General features: G+C 37.7%; 1 long non-coding RNA gene across 1 annotated transcript; it reads left to right on the forward strand.

Moving 5' to 3' along the window:
* Window positions 1-1,282: 1,282 nt before the first annotated feature.
* Window positions 1,283-20,351, forward strand: LOC144382767 (uncharacterized). The gene is made up of 3 exons (XR_013450156.1): window positions 1,283-1,401; window positions 10,778-11,181; window positions 20,225-20,351. It is a non-coding gene; the product is annotated as an uncharacterized LOC144382767 (long non-coding RNA).
* Window positions 20,352-21,054: the final 703 nt, after the last annotated feature.

Genomic DNA, 21,054 nt, shown 5'->3' on the forward strand with positions numbered 1-21,054 from the left:
CACAAGTCCTAGGTCACTATTGCCATGACTTCCAACATTACCCACAATCTGTTGAGTTTGAAGAATTAACCCAAATTTTGAAATGCATGATCCAATTGATATAAACTGATGGGACCTAGTTGAGTATGAAGATACTCAAAAATGTTTGCATTAAAGGAGACGTGTCAGGAAACCCATTTATGCTTCTTCCACAATGGCATATGGGTCAAGCAATTCAAAGGAATCAATCAACCTTAGTATATATGTGACTTTTTTAAGGTCAACATGGGCATAGATCAACCATAGTACATAGGTGACTTTTTAAGGTCAACTTCTTACTTAATGATCCTCTTGACCTTGCCTTGTGAATTTTCATGAAATGGGTAAGTTTAACTCTTGCTTGTAGGTTTAGATCTGCTCCAGGTTTTGAAGCCAATACTATTACTTTTCAGAGGAAAGACTATGCGTTTATTTTAGTAGCCTAGAAGACTCAGAATATGCATTCCCTCTCTCCCAGTAATTACACTTCTAAGTTTCTTTTTTCTTTCTTTGAAAGATTTAGAGTAGCTTTCCTGGAACACTGTTAATGTCATTCTCTTAAAAGCATCTTGTCTATCAGACTTGGATGAATCCGTTGCAAAAACTAAACCCACACAAACACAGCAAATAAACACACTGTATCAGCTTTTCGAGTAATTTATGGAGTTGTAAGACTATGCAGATAAAGTTTTTGATTGTTACATTTAGATCTGTTGCAGTTTGATTTATTGGAAATTCCATGAATTGGATTCTACAGTGTATCTTCACTTATCTGAAAAAAATATATATAAGGCTTTATTTAAAAAAAAAAAAATCTCTCCTAGAAATTAGAACACATTCCTGGGACTATAAGTAGTACTTAGATGTGCAAACACTGTTGGAGAAACAAATCGTTAATATGAAATCACATTCTGAATGTCCAGGATAGATTGTAGAAGATATATAGATATATAGATATATATAGATATATATATACTGTCCAACAGTGTTTTGCACATCTAAGTATTACTTATAGTCCCAGGAATGTATTCTAATTTCTAGGAGAGATTTTTTTTTTTTTAAATAAAGCCTTGCTAATATTCACATTTATAGCCGCTTCAGTTTGGTTGATAATGCTGTTTCCTAAAAGATGGTTCATTTTAACAGTGCTTTTTAAGGAAGAAATCCTAGTTTAATAATCTGAGATTGTGTTTTTTCTCACAAAACTCATGTGCATTTAGTTTGTATCATGATCAGTGTATCAATTTGGTCCATCCACAGCTTTCTTCTATCCGTTGGGCAACAGTCATAACGAACGTCAGATATGGCATGATATTTCAAGGAAGTTTAACTTGAGCAATTACTGATTTCATCCAGACTCCGGAGCCTCTGTTTGTCAAGAAGGTAATATTTTTTAAAGGATAAAATGCCTTTATAATCTATAATTATTTTCTTATCCCTTACATTCTTATGGTCTCCTGATTAGCCGGCATTTGGTGCTTAACTTTACATTTTCGCTCTGCAGGGTCCTTTTAGACATTATTATTGCAAAGACAAATCAAAAATCAAAGTGAATTCTTAGGATTATACTTGAAGCCATAGAGGTGCACTTGCTGCCGCTGCAGCCAAGCATTGTGCTGCGGAACTAGCTCCCAGCTTGGTGCCCAGTCCCTGCTGAGAAGGCAATGTAGGGGAACTGGCAGAGTTTTACTACATCTGCTCCCTGCTGCTAATGAGCTTGAACCTGTTTCATTCTTATTATGCTTACTGTTTAGATATTTTGCTTGCAAAATTAATTCTTTCGCTGGGAGAACACATGAAAGAAGAGATGATTTGTAAAGCCGGGCTGTTTAAAAATTAAAAGGCATCAGCAAGGGAGATGAAAGGCTATAATGAGCGATATGGTTACTTAATATCAATTCAAGGGCAGAAGCTCAGGTGGTAAGGCTGGAGTTGTTTCTCAGCTTCAGTTCTTTCTGTAATGTGGGCGACAGCTTCCGGGAGGCACAGTCTCTGTTTTGCATTGGGCATCTGCACCAATATACTCTATATTTATCAAAGAGATGTAACAGTATTTTTTCCTTTGAAAGCTTCCCTGGTTCTCTAAGAGGTGCCCAAGTTTTCGTGATGTGTAGCCTCTGAAAACAATCAGGTTTCAGCAGCTGCGTTTTATGATCACCAAGAACTAATATACTACCTATTCCCAACTGCTTATAACCTACTCCTGATCGCCTAAACAGGAGGAACAAGAAGAACTCAAAGAGTAAATAGGCCCTGAGATGATTCTTAATGAAATAATAATGATGCCATTTGGGTAGCCATAGAATCTTGCTATTTAAATTACTTTCATACGTTCCTTTGTTCCTTACCTTAACTTTCGAAGATAATCATACAGGTATTGTCCATTTCATAGATGTGAGAATGGAAATTTGCAAATGCATGTCATTTATCATAACCGGATGAAAATTGTCCATGGGTCAGTATAAATCAGTGCACATCCTATTGATGGGGAGTGGGATCCTCATCTGTAGATTTGCAGAATCATCCTCACCACTCTCATTGTCGTCTTTGTCAGGATAATAAGCCCACAAAGCTATCGACTTCTTGAATAGGAGCCAAATGTATTAGATTTTCAGCCAAAATTGCACGTTACTTTTGGTAATGATATTGTTTGAAACATTCTGCAAAGAAAAGCAGGTTACTCTACTACAGCAATTCTCAAACTTTTTACTCTTGAAATTGAGAAAAAAAATGTTTGCAGATGTCCAGTTTTGGATCTGCATTATTTTTAGTATAACGTTACTTGAACCTATGAAACTACCCACGAACTCCTATACCTACGGTTTTTATCAATTATACAACCAAATAAAAACAAATGTAAAGGTTAAATAAAAATAAACCTACAAAGCCAATACAACTATAATTGAAAGCATCACTTTATTGTGACACATAACTGTAAATTCAGTCACAAGTATATACATCTTTATTTAGAAGGACAGTCATTTTAATAATCCTAATGCTGATTAATAAATATTATGAAATAAAAATATCCTATATCTTATTATATATTTACTTCTTTGCATTGCTAATGAGCTACTACAAAATAATACTTGAGAAGTAGGACTCGTGTAATGTGTCTCCTAAACAAATAAATTCTGGCTCCTAGGGTATGACTCCTTTTCTGGTTGGTGTAGCTATACTGCAATTTGACATGGATTCTCTCTATATGAACCATTGTAAAACCTTCTTTTGAGCAGAATGTCCTATCATTTGGCCTCTACTTGGCACAAGGGCATCATTTATACGTTAAGTCCATCTAAGTTCTCTCCCTGTTAGTGTAAGACAGTTAAAGTAGTACATTACTCCACTGCAATATAATTTCCTGATGTCAAATCATAATCTCAATTTATTACGTGAGTTAAGAAACTCAAGTCTTACTCTATTAAAATATCTTTAATGGTGAATTTTTACTACAAAGCCAAGTTTTGTCTTTAGAGCTGACAAAAGACTCCGAGCGCAGTAATAGTGAATGCAAGATCAACTGCAGTATCTAGTGTCCAGGTTTGCATGCGTTGGTGCCACATGAGCGCCCTAACCAGTGGGTGCGCCACAGGATCACGGGCATCAACCCAATGTCTACATGCTCATAAATACCGGCGGCAGGACCCAAATCGAAGGTGATCATCTAAACAAATCTAAAAATGTTTTGTGTTATTCTCATGATGACCTTGAGGTAGGAATTAGTGTTATCCCATTTTATAGAATAGGACACTAGGAATTAAATGCCTGCCCTAAGATCACACAGCCAATAAGTGGTGGAGCCAGGAGTCAACCCTAGTTGTCTGGCTAGTATCAGTGATCTCAGTCACTGGAAGTGACAATTAGGAGAACAGTAAGGTCAACACAACTCCATTCATTAGTTGCTTAAATGCATATGCTGATTTTGCTAGATTCCCTTTTTCAATGGAAAATATATAGGAATGGAATTTTTAAAATTACTTTCATTGCCTATTTTATTGTAAGCACAAGTAATACATATATATTAAAATTTATTACTAAGATATTGATTTGAAAGGATAAAATTGTTTCAAGAAAAACTATAAGAAAATTTATTATTTGACTAATCAGGCATTATAAAACTCATTAAGCAAAAACATATATATTGTGTGTGTGTGTATTCTAAAACCAAGTGTCCTATTTCAGAAGGTAACCAGTAACTGAAAGGAGGCTCTGAGGTTTCTTATAGTCATTGTAAATTAGAGGAGTTTCCTTTTGAATATATTTTAAAGTCTTCCTCACAACTACCACTTTTTAAATTCATTCATTCACTGACTCATTTATTCACTCATGTGACATCAATTTATTTATTTATTTATTTTTAAGATTTTTATTTATTTATTTGACAGAGAGAGAGACAGCGAGAGAGGAACACAAGCAGGGGGAGTGGGAGAGGGAGAAGCAGACTTCCCGCTGAGCAGGGAGCCCGATGCAGGGCTCGATCCCAGGACCTGAGTCGAAGGCAGACGCTTAATGACTGAACCACCCAGGCGCCCCTGACATCAATTTATTTTTTAAATAACTATTTTCTGATTGTAATAGTAATATACATTACAATAATAATATAACAATTACAATAGCAATATACATTACATTCATTACAGAAATTTGGAAAATGTATTGCAATATGAAGAAGGGGATGAAAATCCCCTTCTTCTCTCTCTACCAAAAGCTAAGGACTGGCTAATATTTTGGTGCATTTCTTTTTAAAGAAATATCCCAGATGTGGTCAGGACCCTTAGGCAGCCTTGCTATTTGCCCCTGAGCAGAGTCAACACTTGGTCACCTCCCCTCAAAGCAAACCTACCTACCTTTACAGGTAAGAGAAAAAACAAGATTTTTCTGAAGTTTTCAAGAGGAGGCAAAGGCAAAGGATACAATACATATTGCATAGAAAAACTGAATAAAAAATCTCCATTAGACATCTGGGTTCTTTGCCAAGCTTCTAATTCCTATTAACTGCCAACTACCTCAACTCCTTGTGCATCACCAGCCCTGCTGCACAGGGCCGGCCCTGTCTTCGGCTCTGGCCTGTCTTCTCTCTGGGTCCTCACCTAGAGCTCTTCACTCAGTAAATAAAGGACCCATCCTAGCATCCTCTATCTTTATAAGCCAGCAGGGGCTTACAAGAAACATGTGGGGTTTTTTCCTTAGATAATTTTTTCCTGTCTCATTCAGTTATGTATGCATGTATATGTATGTATTTATATGCACATACATATTACATATGCACTTTATTAATATACCTACTAGTCTTTGAACTCTTTTTCTCCCACAAAATATATTTTATTTTCCCTTAGATGTTTAAAACACAGTTTTGCATAGTTGTGTAATATTTCATTATGTGATATACTATAATGTGTTTGACTAATAATCTCTTATTGGATATTTTGATTGTTAGCAGTTTTTGCTATTATATATAACACTATGGTAAACATCCTGTATAACTCCAGTTATTTTCTTTGTGAACATCTCTAATTATTTTCTTAGAATAAATTTCTACACTTAGAATTTCAGGGTCAAGTTGAATGAACGTTTTGGAATTTGATATAAATTGCCCTTCAGAAAAGTGTTAGCATTGACCACTTCTTGGGTACCAGGCTCTATGCTAGCTGCTGAGGATTCAAAAATCTGTAAGATACTAAAGAGTTTATAGTTAGGTATTTGCTTTAATTAGATGGTGGGCCCTTGCTACTTTCCCTATAAAGTATATTTAAATTCACAGTCACTGGTATGGTTGAGAAGTTGCTAGCTCTGACCTGAATTTATTTTTTAAATATATATTACCAAAAGAAAAAAAAAAGCCTTTCTAAGTTTTGAAGCCAACTAAAAACTTCCATGTAAAATATTTGTCAGCATATTAAACTGTGGGCATATTCATTAGTTCCCATTTTACACCCAAAATGTGTTTTTTAAGAAAAAGATAATTGCTTCATATTTATGGATTGAAAGTTATTTTAATTTGGTCTTGAAGAGGAAACTGCTGTTTTGTTCATATAAATGTTATATATCAAAACTACCATTTCAAAACTTGATTACAAGTGAACGTCTGTTATACCCATGACTTTGAAGTCTCAGCAGAAAGCACTTAACACTTCTTTTCTCCTTCTGTCTGGCCACAGTCAACATTTACAGGCCATTTTCAGAATTACCAGAATGTAAAGGATATGAGGTGGGGTGGATGGAAATGCATTAACCTTCTGGGAAAGGCTGAATGACAGTAATGTCCCAGATTAGTAGACTAGGAACCTAAGTTGGCAAATTCAAATACATCCAACCCTATGAACAGAACATGAAGCCAAATAGCCCTCATCACCACCACCATTAGGCATAATCACGTACTGTATGTTGTTGTCTGTAATCGTGTGTCTTACAAATACAGGAGCTACTTTTACATTTCACATGTCACCTGAAGAACATTATGGCTTGAACTTGGTAGTTGAAACAGTCCACTGTTTGCAATTAAGGCTTCTAAACAATCCAAATGACAACAACCTTCTTAAAAGACCTTAAGACCATTGAATGACGTATGATAAAGGATTCTGAAAGGCTGGGGAAGGTGGATCGTGGCAACGATAGGCCTAGCAATGGCCAAGCTTGTAGATGCCCCTCCCCTTCCTTTATTTTCCATTTTAGATGACTAAGTGGTCCTCATTTCTCCAAAGGTGACAGCACTTCTCTTAGGCCTACATAGGAGACAGTTATTTTTAATATGCCTAAGACGCGTAGTGGTAAGAGTATGGATAAACTCAGATTAAATTTCAACAGCTCTATCGCGATGATTATACACAATACCTGACATTTTGAAAGGGCTTACCAAACTAAAAAAAAAAAAAAAAAAAGTGTGGGTGCTCTGTGTACCGTGGTTTACACATAAGGATTATCATTTGCTTTCTGGAAATGAACTCCATCTTGGCCTTAAATCCTTATATTTCTACACAGAGTTGAAATGCCAGTTGAAAGCATTCAGAAATTTAAAGTAACTGATTTAACAACCTCAGGCAAAGAGAACATGTCTGAAAGTTTGTCTCAATGTTTGACTTGACCTATAAGAGTTTCTCTGGGACTTATTTTCTAAACAGTACCCTGGCACCTTGGGCCAGTAAAATGGCCTTTAAGCTTGAATGAACAGGGTATTTTTTTTCCTCTAGTGCAAAGCTTCACTATTTCATCTTTTCAAACTCTTGTACTGCACTCAGTAAGGAATTATATTGACAAGGGTAGAATTTATCTCCTAGAGGAGAATGCTCTGCTTCTGTTAAGTGCTAATATAACATTTATGTGTTGGTGCCTTAATAACAGCCCCAGCTTACCTAATGAAAGTTGAAAGCAAACAGTACTCTCTGAGATTTTATTATGACTGAAGTGACTGCAATTTGAGGCAAATTATCCCTATTTTTGTTCCTATATCAAAAACAGAGATGCTAAAGCAATTGCTACATGTTTGGTATGGAATTAGGTTCCACTCTCATTAATCTACAAGGAAGAGCATTTTTCATGTAAACAGCTCACGAGGGTCAGAGAGAAGAGCTGTTTCTGTGAAAAATGCTTGTCAATAACTTTGTGAGTGAATTTTGAAATAAAGTGCCTGTAACCTGTCATTATTCCTTCCTCTCAAAGTCGAGAGTGAGTGGATGAAAATTGAGTATGTGAATTGAAAGCAGGTTGAGTGTTATGGCCTTATCGACTTCAGGTAAAATGACTGTTTTAACTTGTTATTATTTTTCCATTCAGAGGTCAGGCAATGTACAGTATTACCAGCATAGACTGCAGTGTAAGCGAATTGGTATACAAAAAGGCTATTACCCACACTCACAAAGCAGAAGAAAGTCTAAGTCACTAATATCAAGTGGACTCCTGATCTCTACAAAAACGAAACAAGCAACAGTGTTTGGAAGAATAGCATAGGCATATAAATATAAAGCACCTAGAAGGCAGAAAATATAAACCTGTTTAAATAAAGGTGCATATGGGGCGCCTGGGTGGCTCAGTCGTTAAGCGTCTGCCTTTGGCTCAGGTCATGATCCCGGGGTCCTGGGATCAAGCCCCGCATCGGGCTCCCTGCTCAGCAGGAAGCCTGCTTCTCCCTCTCCCGCTCCCCCTGCTTGTGTTCCCTCTCTCGCTGTGTGTCTCTATGCCAAATAAATAAAATCTTTAAATAAATAAATAAATAAATAAATATGCATATGTTTAGAAGGTGCATATGAAGATAAGAAATATGCATGTTAGTGACCATTTTTAAAAATCACATATTAATCTTATTTGTTTTGCAAAGGAATTATGGGACCTGAATACTAAATGTTAGATACTCCAGCTCTACGTGTCACCTTAAATTTTTTCCTGCCCAAGATCATCTTAAAAGTAATTAGCTTCTGATTTTTCAAGTCCATCCAATGTATTCTTATCAAAAGCAAAACACTGCTGTGGTCTCTCTTTCGCTTTAGAAAAAGAAAATGAGGCTTCAAAACATCAAAAACCCTTTTCTTGTCTTCTAGATTTTTATTTCTAATTCTGAAGGACAGCTTAAGAGTTTAGTGTGGCTGCTTTAGGTTTGCAAGAAAAATATCTATCTTTTCACCTCAGGCCCATTGGAAGCATATATTTAATACTATTGTTCAAACAGTTGATTCTTCTCTTTCAGAAGTCTAGTGTTTTTATCTTTGATCTTGATTCTCATAGACTCCGTTATACACTCTGTTGGTCAGAAAATTAACAGTTTGGCCTAGATATTAAAAGAGGTTATAGGACTCTGGCTAAAAGCAAGTTAGGGGGAGAAAGGGTTATATATAATTTTGAAGACATGTTCCTATGTCTATCATCAAATCCCCATGTCATGTAAAAAGGTTTGGGTTCTTTTACTTCCAAACAATTATTTTGGCTTCAAAATAACTATAATGACCTAAGATAAAAGAAATATATTGGCATTTCTTTGCTTCACATTTGCTAGTCTGTCTTTAAACATTTACTGATTGGACACTGCCAATCATAATAATACAAAACTTCAGGGGAGCCCTTCTTCATCTAGTGAGGAAGCAAATCAGGTAGATAGTGAGCTAAGTCACCATGCTAATTCTGGGAGAATGAAAGCTCCGTGGGGGCAAAGATCTTTATCTGTTTGTGATCATCAACACCGCCTACCTTGGAAACTACTACCGGGCACACAGGGGACACCTGACAGATATTTGTTGGATGTTGAATGGATGTAATTGGGGCACCCACAGTGCATTTAAGAGACTGCGGGAAATCCAGGGAAGACTTTCCCAGCGAAAGATAGGTCTAAACTCAGGAACAATGAAGCCAGACAGAGTTGGAACAAGTCCTTCTGTATCAGGGGAGTAGACAGTACCAAAAATGAAGTTGGAATCGAGAGTTGGATGAACAGCTCTTAATTGTCCATGGCCCCAGCTATGAGTGAGGGGTGGGCATGTACAGTTGAGTGAGATAAATAGAGACCAGATCCTGAAGGGCCTTGTAAGCCACGCTAAGGAACTTGAATGTTAGATCAAAAACCACTGAGTGATATTAAGCATGCAGGGGCTTAAAAAAAAATAAGGCAGATATATTTTAGAAAAAAATTACATTGGCTGAAGTGTGGCAGATGGATTGAAGAAGACTGGGAACAGGTAGGGAGACCCATTAGGAGGCTTCACAGAAATATAAGCAACATAAATGACAGTGGCCTAAATTAAGGTAAACATAAAGAGACAGAATGAATGGGCATATTTAAGTGCTTTTAAGGGGCTGGAGATGACAAGACTCAGTGGCTGCTTGGAATGAGATTGGGAGAGGCTGCTAAGGAAGACAGAGAGACAAGGATGAGAGGCAGTTCTCCAGCCTTGGGAACCGAGTGGACAGATACCATTTCCCAAAATGAGGAAGAGGTGTTGGGTAGGGTAAGGGGCCGGTTTATTTTTGGCTATGCTGAGTTGTTTAAAGCATCATGTCATCAGAGCCCAGGATGTTTTCCTGTCCCCTCCTTCTTGTAGTCTCAGCCTCGATTTACACAAATCCATTACAAATGCATGAAACACATCCAAGTACCTATCATAGTAGTTATGAGCATACTTTTCTTACATACACAACAAATTGCATTTTTCAATATAAAAATATTCTTCTTTCCTCATAAAAGTCTTTATGAAATGTAAAGGCATACAAAAAGCAAACTGATTTCTAAGAGTTAAGTTATTGTCATGACCCTGAATTGTGACTAGTCAGTGAAAAGCATGACACCACACACTAAGTCACCACAGATGATATGCTGTGCCCTTATGAGTTAAGTATGAGTATATCTGCACAGATAAATACACTTCAGTATTTTTGCATTTGCAGTTGGATGACATACTAAAGGAATACGTTGAATTGAATGTATAAGCCCACACTTGTTTTTAAATGTAATATAATTTTTTTCTCTTTTCTCTCTTGGTTCTGCCAAACACATTAAAGTGAAGATACAAAAGCTATTCAGAATGCAAACATACATAATAAGGCTTATAATTTATATTGGTAATTATGGGCAACACCTATTAATTAATTAATTAGTCAAGAGCTAGTAAACTGAAACACCTTATATATCCTCTGTATTTTAATCTATTCCCATTTCTTACATATTTATTTAATTTGCTAAAAATTTACTTAGGTGTGTATACAGAAACCTAATAAGGTTTCTGAAATACTAGCAGATCCATTCCGACATTAACATCCTGCTTGTTTTCTTCTATTCCAGGAAGAACACGAGTGTCATGGCAATGCCAATGACACGGGTCATATCCTGGTGGTCGTGGTAACTCTCCAACTTCCCAGAGAGGCTGTGATTGAGTGGCACATTTTGCATTATTGCAGGGGCCAGCGAACTACTTAGAAGAAGCACTCTACTTTGAGTGAAGATATTTGAGGGCTTTCAAGTTGAATGTGAAGCCGTGGCACCCAGTTCTGCACCCAGGACACCGAAGTCCATTTCCTTAAAATGGACATCACCTTCTATTTCCTCACCTGATTTAAACAGGGTTTTAGAAGACCCGATGACTATGTTTCCACAAGCAAGAAGACTCTGAAGATAGCCAAGCCGCACCACTGCGTTTTAGAAGATTCTACAAAAAGACAGCCTTCATGACGAAGTACCAGAGGCAGGTAAGAGAGCTAATAGGAAGCTGAAAGGAAGCACACACTGTGGGATCCCATCATCGATGGCTGTCAGAGAGAGAGGGAGAAGGACCTGAGCAGTGTGGGAGGCTTGGCCCCCAGTCCAGTCAGTGAGAGAGTGGGGGGTGGGAGTCCACGATTTCCTCTGCTCATCTCACTTCTCTTACACCTTTCATGTGAACCCTTCACTACCCGGTAAGTGATTAAAGTGTTTAAAGAAATTTACTCTTTGCGACTCTATAACCCTCTATTGTATTCCAAACCATGTTGTATACATGATATACATACATATTAGTGCAGAGGTTTGTGTACACAGTGCCATGAACACTGCACTTTAGAGATGACTTACAGTGTGTAGATCAACCCAAAGTAAATCTGACTCCACGGTACACACACGTAGCAGAGAGCCGAAATCTCACCCCCAAACCAGCTCTGACTCAAACAGGAGCTTGACTCCTCATGTTCCCAAAGCATTTTACTAAAAGGGCTTTGACCCATCCTCCCAAGAGAGAAATGCAGCAATGCGCACTTGGTATCTTTCACTTCGTGGCTGGCTACCAATGCAAGGGGGTTGAACCAAAAGGCACATTTCATTCTCCTGAAGCAAGTCATGCTCAAGAGTCCAAACTCAAAGCCTAGTAACTGGCTCGTTTCCAGTTTCCCGCAACGGGGAGTTCTCAGTCTTTCCAGGCGGATGGAAGTTTTGGTTTTCATTGGACCAGCCTCATGTAAATAAGACTGACTGAATTTGATTCAGAACAATCAATCCCAATTTGATGTACTATTCCTTTATCGTATTAGCCTAAATTGTGTACAAAGCCTCTCGGTGGGTTTTAAAACACAGCAGTACCTCGGGCCTTGCTATAGGTGTATTTTAATTCAATATTTGCAAATTGAATTGTGCTTTGAACATTTTATGGAAGTGAGCTTTTAAAATGCATCATTTCCTATATCAGATATTTCTAAAGTAAAGTGAATACCTCCTCATTTATCTTTTCTTTAAATACAAATTTTAATATACTGAATCTGTCTAAAGCCAGACCTTTCTGTAGCTCACTTCTTCTCTTTGGGTCTGTTGGTGATTGGTTTTTTTGCAGACTAAACAGAATTATGCCAACCCCGTGGTGCTATTTTCTTTATGCTGTGGGGAAGACAGCAAGTCACAGGTGGTGCTGGTCACCATCCCATGACTGGTCCCCTGGTCCCTGAGTGAATAGTTAGGTATAGAATCCTTGTTATCTGAGTTCTGGTTTAATGTTCTTTTCACTGTTACAGTGTCTGCCACAAGAAGAAAAGGAAAATAGGTATATGGAAAATAGAGAAGTGGCTACTTTTACACATGTCATTAGGAGGCCTATCCATTGGCTTTGAAATTGGCTCATAAAGGGAAAAACAGAGACTGTACTAATAAACTCAGTGCCTAATGAGCATAACTAAATCTTTTGCAGCCTTGGGATTTTTCTGTATTTTAATCCTTTGTGAAATAAAATACACCATAATGGCCATAACATACCACCTTGTGACAACCTTACTTTTGAGAAAAAACTACGTATGTCTTTATAAAAATAATTCTGGAATATCTCTTTGTACCTGTATATTCGTATTAAAGGTCAGGGTCTATACATTCACATTTTTATGAATATGAATATGAAATATTAATTGATCTGTATTCATTTAATAATGTAAAAGATGATGCTCTAAGATCCCCACTTTTTTCCCCACTTAACCTGAAGCAATACTAGAAGGAAATTCGACATGACATTCTTTAATATATTTAAAACATAAAATAAAGAAGGCAATGAAAATGTAGCAAAGAATAAACTCCTTTCATTTAGGAAGGAAGGAATAAACATAGAGCCTGACAGAATCTGGTGGTTGTTCTACGAGGACTAGTTTTAGGGAAAAAAAAAATCAACCTGGTAAAACGTATTTACTTTTTGCAGCATGCCTACTTGATTGCTAACATTCCACAATTTCATGATATTCTTTGAATAAATTATACTCATTCTGTTTGAAAAATAAATGTAACATGTATTTAAATAGTGCAGTTTTGTGAGGGAGAAGAACCGTGCCCATGTGTGTTAAGTTAATGGCACTGGGTGCAGAATGAGTCATCATGGTTTTTATTTATTCATTCATCCTTAGATCCTTTTAAAAGTCTCTCAGGCCCTAATGACCATCATCATTATCATCAGTAAAAACTGCTTTCTGGTGAAAAAGCAATAGGCATTAAATTTAGAGGCAGCATTAAATTATCAGTAAAGAGGACCTGAAATAGTAGTACATACACATTCCTGGACACAAGATGCCAGAAGTTCATATAGTGCCAGTCAGGTGATCTTCTTCATGAAGTTTGTGACTGAGATGTACTCTTCCCGTTTACAAGGCAACATCATTTAGCTCAGGAGAAAATAAAGTATAGGCCAGCGTTCACGCTCTGGCATTAAACATTGGAAGTCAAAGATATCAGTCATAAGAAAGTTCTCAATTATAAATAAAATTTTAAGAATTATCAGTATCAAACCTTTATTCCAAGGGACGGTTGGGTGGCTCAGTGGTTAAGCGTCTGCCTCCGGCTCAGGTCATGATCCCAGGGTCCTGGGATTGAGTCCCGCATCGGGCTCCCTGCTCGGCGGGGAGTCTGCTTCTCCCTCTGCGTGATGCTTCCCCGGCTTGTGCGCGCTCTCTCTCTCTCTCTCTCTCTCTCTCTGACTCTGACAAATAAATAAATAAAATATTTTTTTTAAAAAAACTTTATTCCAAGCATTTCTCTTACCTCAGAGTTCCTTGCAGGTAAAAAATAAAGACTGTCCAGTGAGTGGAAAAAATATCAGTGAGAAATGCTTTGAACTAAACCCTATGAAATCCTGTCTCCTAGCTATTTTATAAATATCCCATTATCACTCAGCAAACACAGCAGAGGCTTTAACTTCTCTGCATCACCTCCAGGAACAGAATTAGAACTAGCTTCGCAAGGCCAAGTTCCACCCCTCTGGGAATAAACGTAGTGTGGCAGCTGGAAGTACGAGAGCGGTAGTACCTTGTGACCCATTAGAAGGGTCCGCACACCTGGTGGTTCCCACCTCCTTCCCTGAGCCACGGTTCCCGTACAGTCTGGCAGCTGGTACAGTTGGGGATTACCAGGAAGCAAGCAGAACAGGCAAGGTGACTTCCTTTCTCTGGGGAAACACTGTCGGTTAGTGCAAAGTGTTCAGCATCCTTGTCCACTACAAATGATCCATTCCCTTAAACTCTCACAGCTTAGGAGCCACCAGATTTCTGATTTTGAAGCCATTGGTCAGGTATTCACTCGAACTTCTTGCTTTGTAAAAACAAGAACAACAACAGTCATAAAATCCCATTATAGAACAAAAGGAGTACCATAAAATGTAGCTTTAAGAGCAGGCTGTTGTTGACAAACTTTCCAATTCTGTGAATGTGGTTCTTTTTTAATGTGGTCAGACTTCTCTTTCTCAAGAATGACCTCTGTTTTTTTTAGAACAACTGGCAATTTCTTCAAAGCTTCAGTGTCCTTTTCTGTAAAAGGGAAATGCTAACTAGCCTTGTCCACATAGAGGGTGCCGCTGGTGCTCAATCAAGACGATGTATGTGAAAGTCCTTTTGTGCATTGTCAAGTATTGTACCAACGCAAGGTGTTGCTCTTGGGTTTGCTGTTATTCTTCTGAGGCCCCTAGTGGCTTTAAAAAGGGGAGCAATGAGGCCTCATCTCTATCACACCCTGTAATAAATAGGCTTTTGTTTGCCCCACAATTTAAAAGCCAAGTTTAAAGATATGTCTAGTTTTAGTGTTGATCTTTATAAATAGATTTCCCTAAGGCAGGCATAGACCAAAATAGGAAGGGAATTCACTTCTATGGTCACTCTTCACTCTTCCGCCTCCTTAGTACTTCTAAAACAACAGAAAACATTTCTTTCCCTGATCAGAATCTCCCTTCTATTGCCTTTTGCAAAATGCTTATTTCCCTTGAGTTCCTCTTCCCTGATGCTTGAGTGACAGGATTTTCAACCTGCAGGATGCTCCCTCCCTTCACAGAGCAGGTTGACCAGTTCCTCCTACAGCTGGCAGACTTGTGATGAGGTCCCCTAGGAAAAAGAGTTCTACATCTTGACGCTTTTCAATATTCTTTTTGTTGTGATTCTTAGCAACAGAATCTAAGCAGTACTTTTTTTTTTTTTTAACAACTGTGAACAAGGTGTAGGTGGGGTTTCTTTCTGCATTCTTCTCTTGCACTGCGGCATTGTCATCATCTTGTGTGTGTGTGTGTTTGGTTGGTTGGGTTCTTTTGGTACTAACCCCCAGGAATGAACCATTGTCATGTTTCTAACTCTTATAAAATGGTAATGGAGGCCGAGGTGAGATGTTGTATTTCTGAGATTAATGGTTTTGAACTGGAAAGATCATTCTTAATTATTGGTTTCCAAAGTGAAATAATGCTCTGCGTTGTTATCAATTTTAGCATGTATATTAAGAAGCCGAGTATATAGAAGTTCTCATAATGATGTTTTGATAATAATCTGATTGTTTTTGTTACTACAAGACTGCAAATTATTTGAGATGAGACGTATAATAGTTGAACTTTGTAGACACAAAGTTGTACTGATCTGTGGGGAGTTTCTGGACAATTCAAAGCTTTCCAAATCTTGTATACTCTACAGAGTTCTGAAGTGAAGTTGCAGTCCTGAGATTTAGGTTGTTCAGAATTATAGACTAAGATTAGCTGGCTAAGTAGACTCAGGTCTTCTAATTACTGATCACAATGACTTAACTAGACATGTTTAAGCTAATTAAAGGTTTAAGCACTGTTTGTAGTTAAAATAACTTCTCGGCTCTGCATTTGCTCTGTTTCACTGTTCAGGAGCAAAAGCTTCTACTCCTCAAAACAGACTAAGTTGAGTGCTGGCAAATGCAATTTCATAACATCTACCAGTATATTTACACAGAACGGGAATTAATTATGTAGAAGAATTTGAGCTTCAATGTCTGTAGTTATGAAGCTTGGAATGATAAAAATCAGGAAGTCTTTATTGTTACTGATATACTTGAAGGCAAGTATCCTCCCCATCTTGGCAAACTTTTATATGCTTTTTTTTTTTAATCCTTCTTCATAAAATTAATTTTAGTTTCCTACAAGTAAATTAAAGGGTGTTTTCTGCCAGAGTGACCATATAATATGAGGCATTATTTCAGCTGCACAAAGCTGAGAATTCAATTTTATAAATATTTATTGAGGTACAAAGATTCGTAAGACAAAATCCCTGCCCACTAACAGTATGTCTTAGAATAACGAGGGGATATGTAATGAAGGGGTTAGAGTGAGGGCTCAAGTCAGTTTCTGTGGCTTTATTTGGGTGATCCTAATAATCCTAAATATTGATCCAGAAGAAGGCCTGTAGAGCATTTCTGTATCACCCATTCTTTTACCCATAGTTGGGATAGACCCCACTTAGGAGAAAATCTTATGTATGTAAACTTACCAAACAGGTAAATTGGTGGAAAGGGATAGACTTATTCCACCATAATGGGGAGGGGGAACAGGCTCTTTTCTAAAATATTCATTGTTAAGGTCATTTAAATAGCAAATGCCTATAGTGACACTACCATAGAATTAATTTTGCAACAATTCAATTCAATTCAGTTTTCCAAAAGTGATAGCCCATAGACCAAAGCCTAGGATGGGGATGGCTACAGAGTGAACATTTTGTAATAAGAGAACATCTTTCAAAGGTTGACATATTTGGTTGACATTATTAGCTGTTAAACTGACAATACACTTGATCGCCTCAGCCAGGGCCAAAGGACGGATGAGAGGCACAGGGTGAAAATATGGCATATGACCCTTCTAAAATTTGGCTTTTCTCCCTGCCCACAAAAATACTACATTATGATTGAAAACAGAATACAGGCAATGAACCATTTTTACACCAAACTGTTAATTTAAGATGAATACGTTAAAAAAAAAAAAAACTGGGAAACAGTTGCTGACGGCATAGAGGAGGAAATTTCACTGCTGATTCTTACAGTTTTTTGTTAAGAAAGCAATGATTTTGCCAAGTTTCAGAGTTCGGGCATCAGAACTCTGCTGCTGTTCCAAAAAACAAAAATAAATAATAACTAGTTAAATTAGTGTTTGGGGAAATGAATTAGATTGTAATGTATGCAAGCAATTAAGCAACACTGAACCTGATTCACTGTGATGTCGAAAATGGCATTTTAAAAAATGAAAGTAGCTAAATTTGGCCCTGATAAAATATATAGCAGCAATGGGTTAGGAATTTTGCAGTTTTGCCCAAAGAGTCCAATCAAACAACCCATATATTAGGTGGCTGTTAACATGCTGGCAGCTGAATTTTTTACATCAGTTTCCAAGGTTGCACAGTAATTACATCTACTGTGAGTCATTTTTGCAGCATATTTTATAAAACTTTTACAGGTTTGCCGGGAAGGGATTATTCAAAGTCACCTTTTATAGATTCCGCTGTGAATATTAGACAGTTCTTTGAAAATGTTAGTGTTTACCACTTACATTGCTTCTGGTTTAAGCGTAGTTGGCATTTGAGGGTTTAGTATAGTATATGAGTGGAGCTTCCTTTTCTGTGTAGACCTTCTGTTCCCTAGCATTGCTAGTTTATGTTCCCGCTGAGCTGCTGCCAGAACAAAATAAATCCAGTTGCCTTTTGCTGCTCAAGGCCAACCTAGCAACCGTGGAAAAAAATTAGGCGTTCTGAGCATTTGTCCTAGGATGTCATTGGCGGGTGGTGATGCGCAGTTTCAGGACCATTATGGTCCACAAAGGGTTTGCTCATTTGAACGGCTGACTAATTTAGATTTAATATTTTGGTGCTTGCTCCTTATCCTTATTCCCAATTATATCCAGCCAGTGCCCAGAGATGTATTTAAGACCGTGATTGGATAAACTGCTTAGCATAACTTTTAGATCCATGGCTTATTAAATCAAATGTGCTTTAGTTGATTCTCTTTGCATCAGGACCTTTTCACACCTGAGTGGAAAGTCCTGGCTGTTTCTTCCAATTAATATTTTAAACCCATCTTATCATTTGATTTCAGGGATGGCATTATATTCATTCTAGAATGTAAAGGCCGGTTAAGAAATAGGATGAAGTATTACAATTTGGGGATGCTGCATGAGCTTACGGAGAGGTGATGTCAGTGTTGGAATTGAGGATGGAGGAAGAAGATAAATGGTAGTAAAGCTGGAGTCCTCTGGAAAGCTAAAAGGCAAGGGAAAGGGAGCAGACCGGTCTTCTCTGCTGGAGTCATTACCAGCCTCAGCACCGTCTTCAAGAAAGCCCAAATGTGATATGCTAACTATCGTTCCAAAAGCACAGAGGTAGAGAGGATTATGGTCGGCACAGTAGAACTGACTCCTTTCACTCTGCTGCTCACTCAAGGATCCAAAAAAGCACGTGTAATTTTGTTTTCTCTGCTTACTTAACTTCATCACCATTGCTGTCAGCATGGTTGTAAGCTCGGCTGATACCTCCACGTTTGCCACTTTGAAATCTTGATTTAAAGAGAACTAGCCCTGACTGTTGTGCTATTTGCTCAGGGTTGGGTTTGTTTTTTCCCCTTCTCCTCATTCAAAGAACACATTATTAAAAACAGATTTCAGACCTTACAATTTATAAACAGCAATTCCTGTATCTTTGGACAAACATTTAAAAACTTCATTCATTCAACACATACATTCATTCATTCAACACATATATATTGAGTATCTGTTCTTTAGTTGAGGTTCTTCTGGGCATTGGGGATCCAGTGGTAACCAAGACAAAGATCTTGGAGCTTACATTCTGATGGAAGAGAAAGTTGATAAAGCAATAAATTAAGATAAGTGCAATAGAGATAAATAGAGCAGGGCAAGGGAGAAAGACAGGGTAGTGGCTATTTTATTTTATTTTATTGGTTTTTAAATTAATTTTATTTTAGAAGTAAAATATGTGCATTCACTGGGATATTGGGACAACTACACTGAACATTCTACCTTCTAACCTCATTGTTTTCACATACCATTTCATGAACATTTCCCCAGGACATGAACTATTCTACAGCTTCTTTTTTAAAGGGTTGGATGCATAGAGTTCCATCGTATGCATATAGCAAAGTGCATTTAACCAAATCTTTACTATTGGAAAATTAGGTCAGTCCTAATTTTTTGTTATTGTTGTAAATAATGATATGGTGAACATCCTTATGTGTAACTTTTTGCACCTATCTGGTTATTTTCTTTTTTTTTTTCTTAAAGATTTTATTTATTTACTTGAGAGAGAGAATGAGAGAGAGAGAGAGAGCACATGAGAGGGGGAGGGTCAGAGGGAGAAGCAGACTCCCTGCTGAGCAGGGAGCCTGAAGCGGGACTTGATCCCGGGACTCCAGGATCATGACCTGAGCTGAAGGCAGTTGCTTAACCAGCTGAGTCATCCAGGTGCCCTATCTGGTTATTTTCTTATAAATTTCTCGAAATGGAATGTCTTGGTCAAAGGATGAAAACCATTTAAAAAATTTTCATACATACTGATAAATTTCCATTCTAATTACGTACTCTCTCCAGCTGTGAATGAGAGTGCCTGATTCCCTGACTTGAACAATGCTAGGCTTATTATTTTTTCAAAATTCTTTGCCAATTTGATAGGCAAGAAATGGTACCTTATTTTAAATTTTTGTATTTTTCTGATTAATAGGGAGGATAAACACGTTCTCCGAGGTGTATTTGTCATTTTCCCCTCTTTTTTACGATTTGCTTTTCCATGTAGGAATTTAATGTAAGTTCCATAAAGTTAGGCAACTTTTTTGGTATGTTCTGTTTACTGCTATATCCTTAGCACCCAGCTGGAACACCAGGAGGATTTTACTCGCATTTTTTTGAATGAGTATATTTTCTAACTGGGTGTTAATCATTTAAAACATTTGATGTGCAAAATATGCAAATGAAATGATATGAATTCTTCATCTGGCAAATAAATTACCTAACTTGGGCAATGGCTATTTTAGATACAATGCTCAAGAGAAACTTTTGCGAAGAGGTGCCATTTGAACAAAGACCCGGATGAAGTGAGGAAGTGAACACTGCAATGCTCTGGGAGAAGAGTGTTTCAGAAGGAAGAACTGCTACAAAGTCCCCAAGGTAAGACCAAGATCGGCATATTTAGAAGCAGCAAAGATAGCCAGAGCAAAATAAATAAACACAAAATTGGACGGGAAATAGGGTGGAGATACAAACAGTGGCTGGATTATGGAGGACCTTGAGGTCACACTTAGGTCATTGGACTTCATTCTGAACGTCCTGGAGTACCACAGAAGTTTCAAGGCAGAGGAAGTGACATTTTCTGACTTTTCTTTCTAAAAGATATCTCTGGCTGCTGGATGGAGGATATTGGGTTGAAGCTGGGGATGGGGATATGGAAGAGTGAAAACAGGAAGATGCATTAGAAAACTTTGCAAAATATATATGAGAAATATAAATATCTTGGGCAAAGCTGCTAGCGGTTGACATGGTGAGAAGTGTCAAGATTCAGGATACATTTCGAAGGAAGAAAGACCTGATAGGATTGGTTGGTGAATTTGGATGAGAAATGTAGGGAAAGAAAGAGTCAAGGATGCTCTTGGCTCTCAGTCTGAGCAAGTGGATACATACTAATGCCATATATCAAATGGGGTAGCCTGGGGAGGAGCAGGTTGGAACGCAAAGCTGTATTAATCAGCTCAGGCTGCCATAACAAAATACTAAGACTGGGCTTAAACTTAACAAAACTTCTAGAGGCTGGGAAGTCTAAGATCAAAGTGCCAACTGATTCTGTTTCTGGAGACAGCCCTCTTCCTGG

Source organism: Halichoerus grypus, chromosome 8 (genome assembly GCF_964656455.1).
Source record: "Halichoerus grypus chromosome 8, mHalGry1.hap1.1, whole genome shotgun sequence".
Lineage (NCBI taxonomy): Eukaryota > Metazoa > Chordata > Mammalia > Carnivora > Phocidae > Halichoerus > Halichoerus grypus.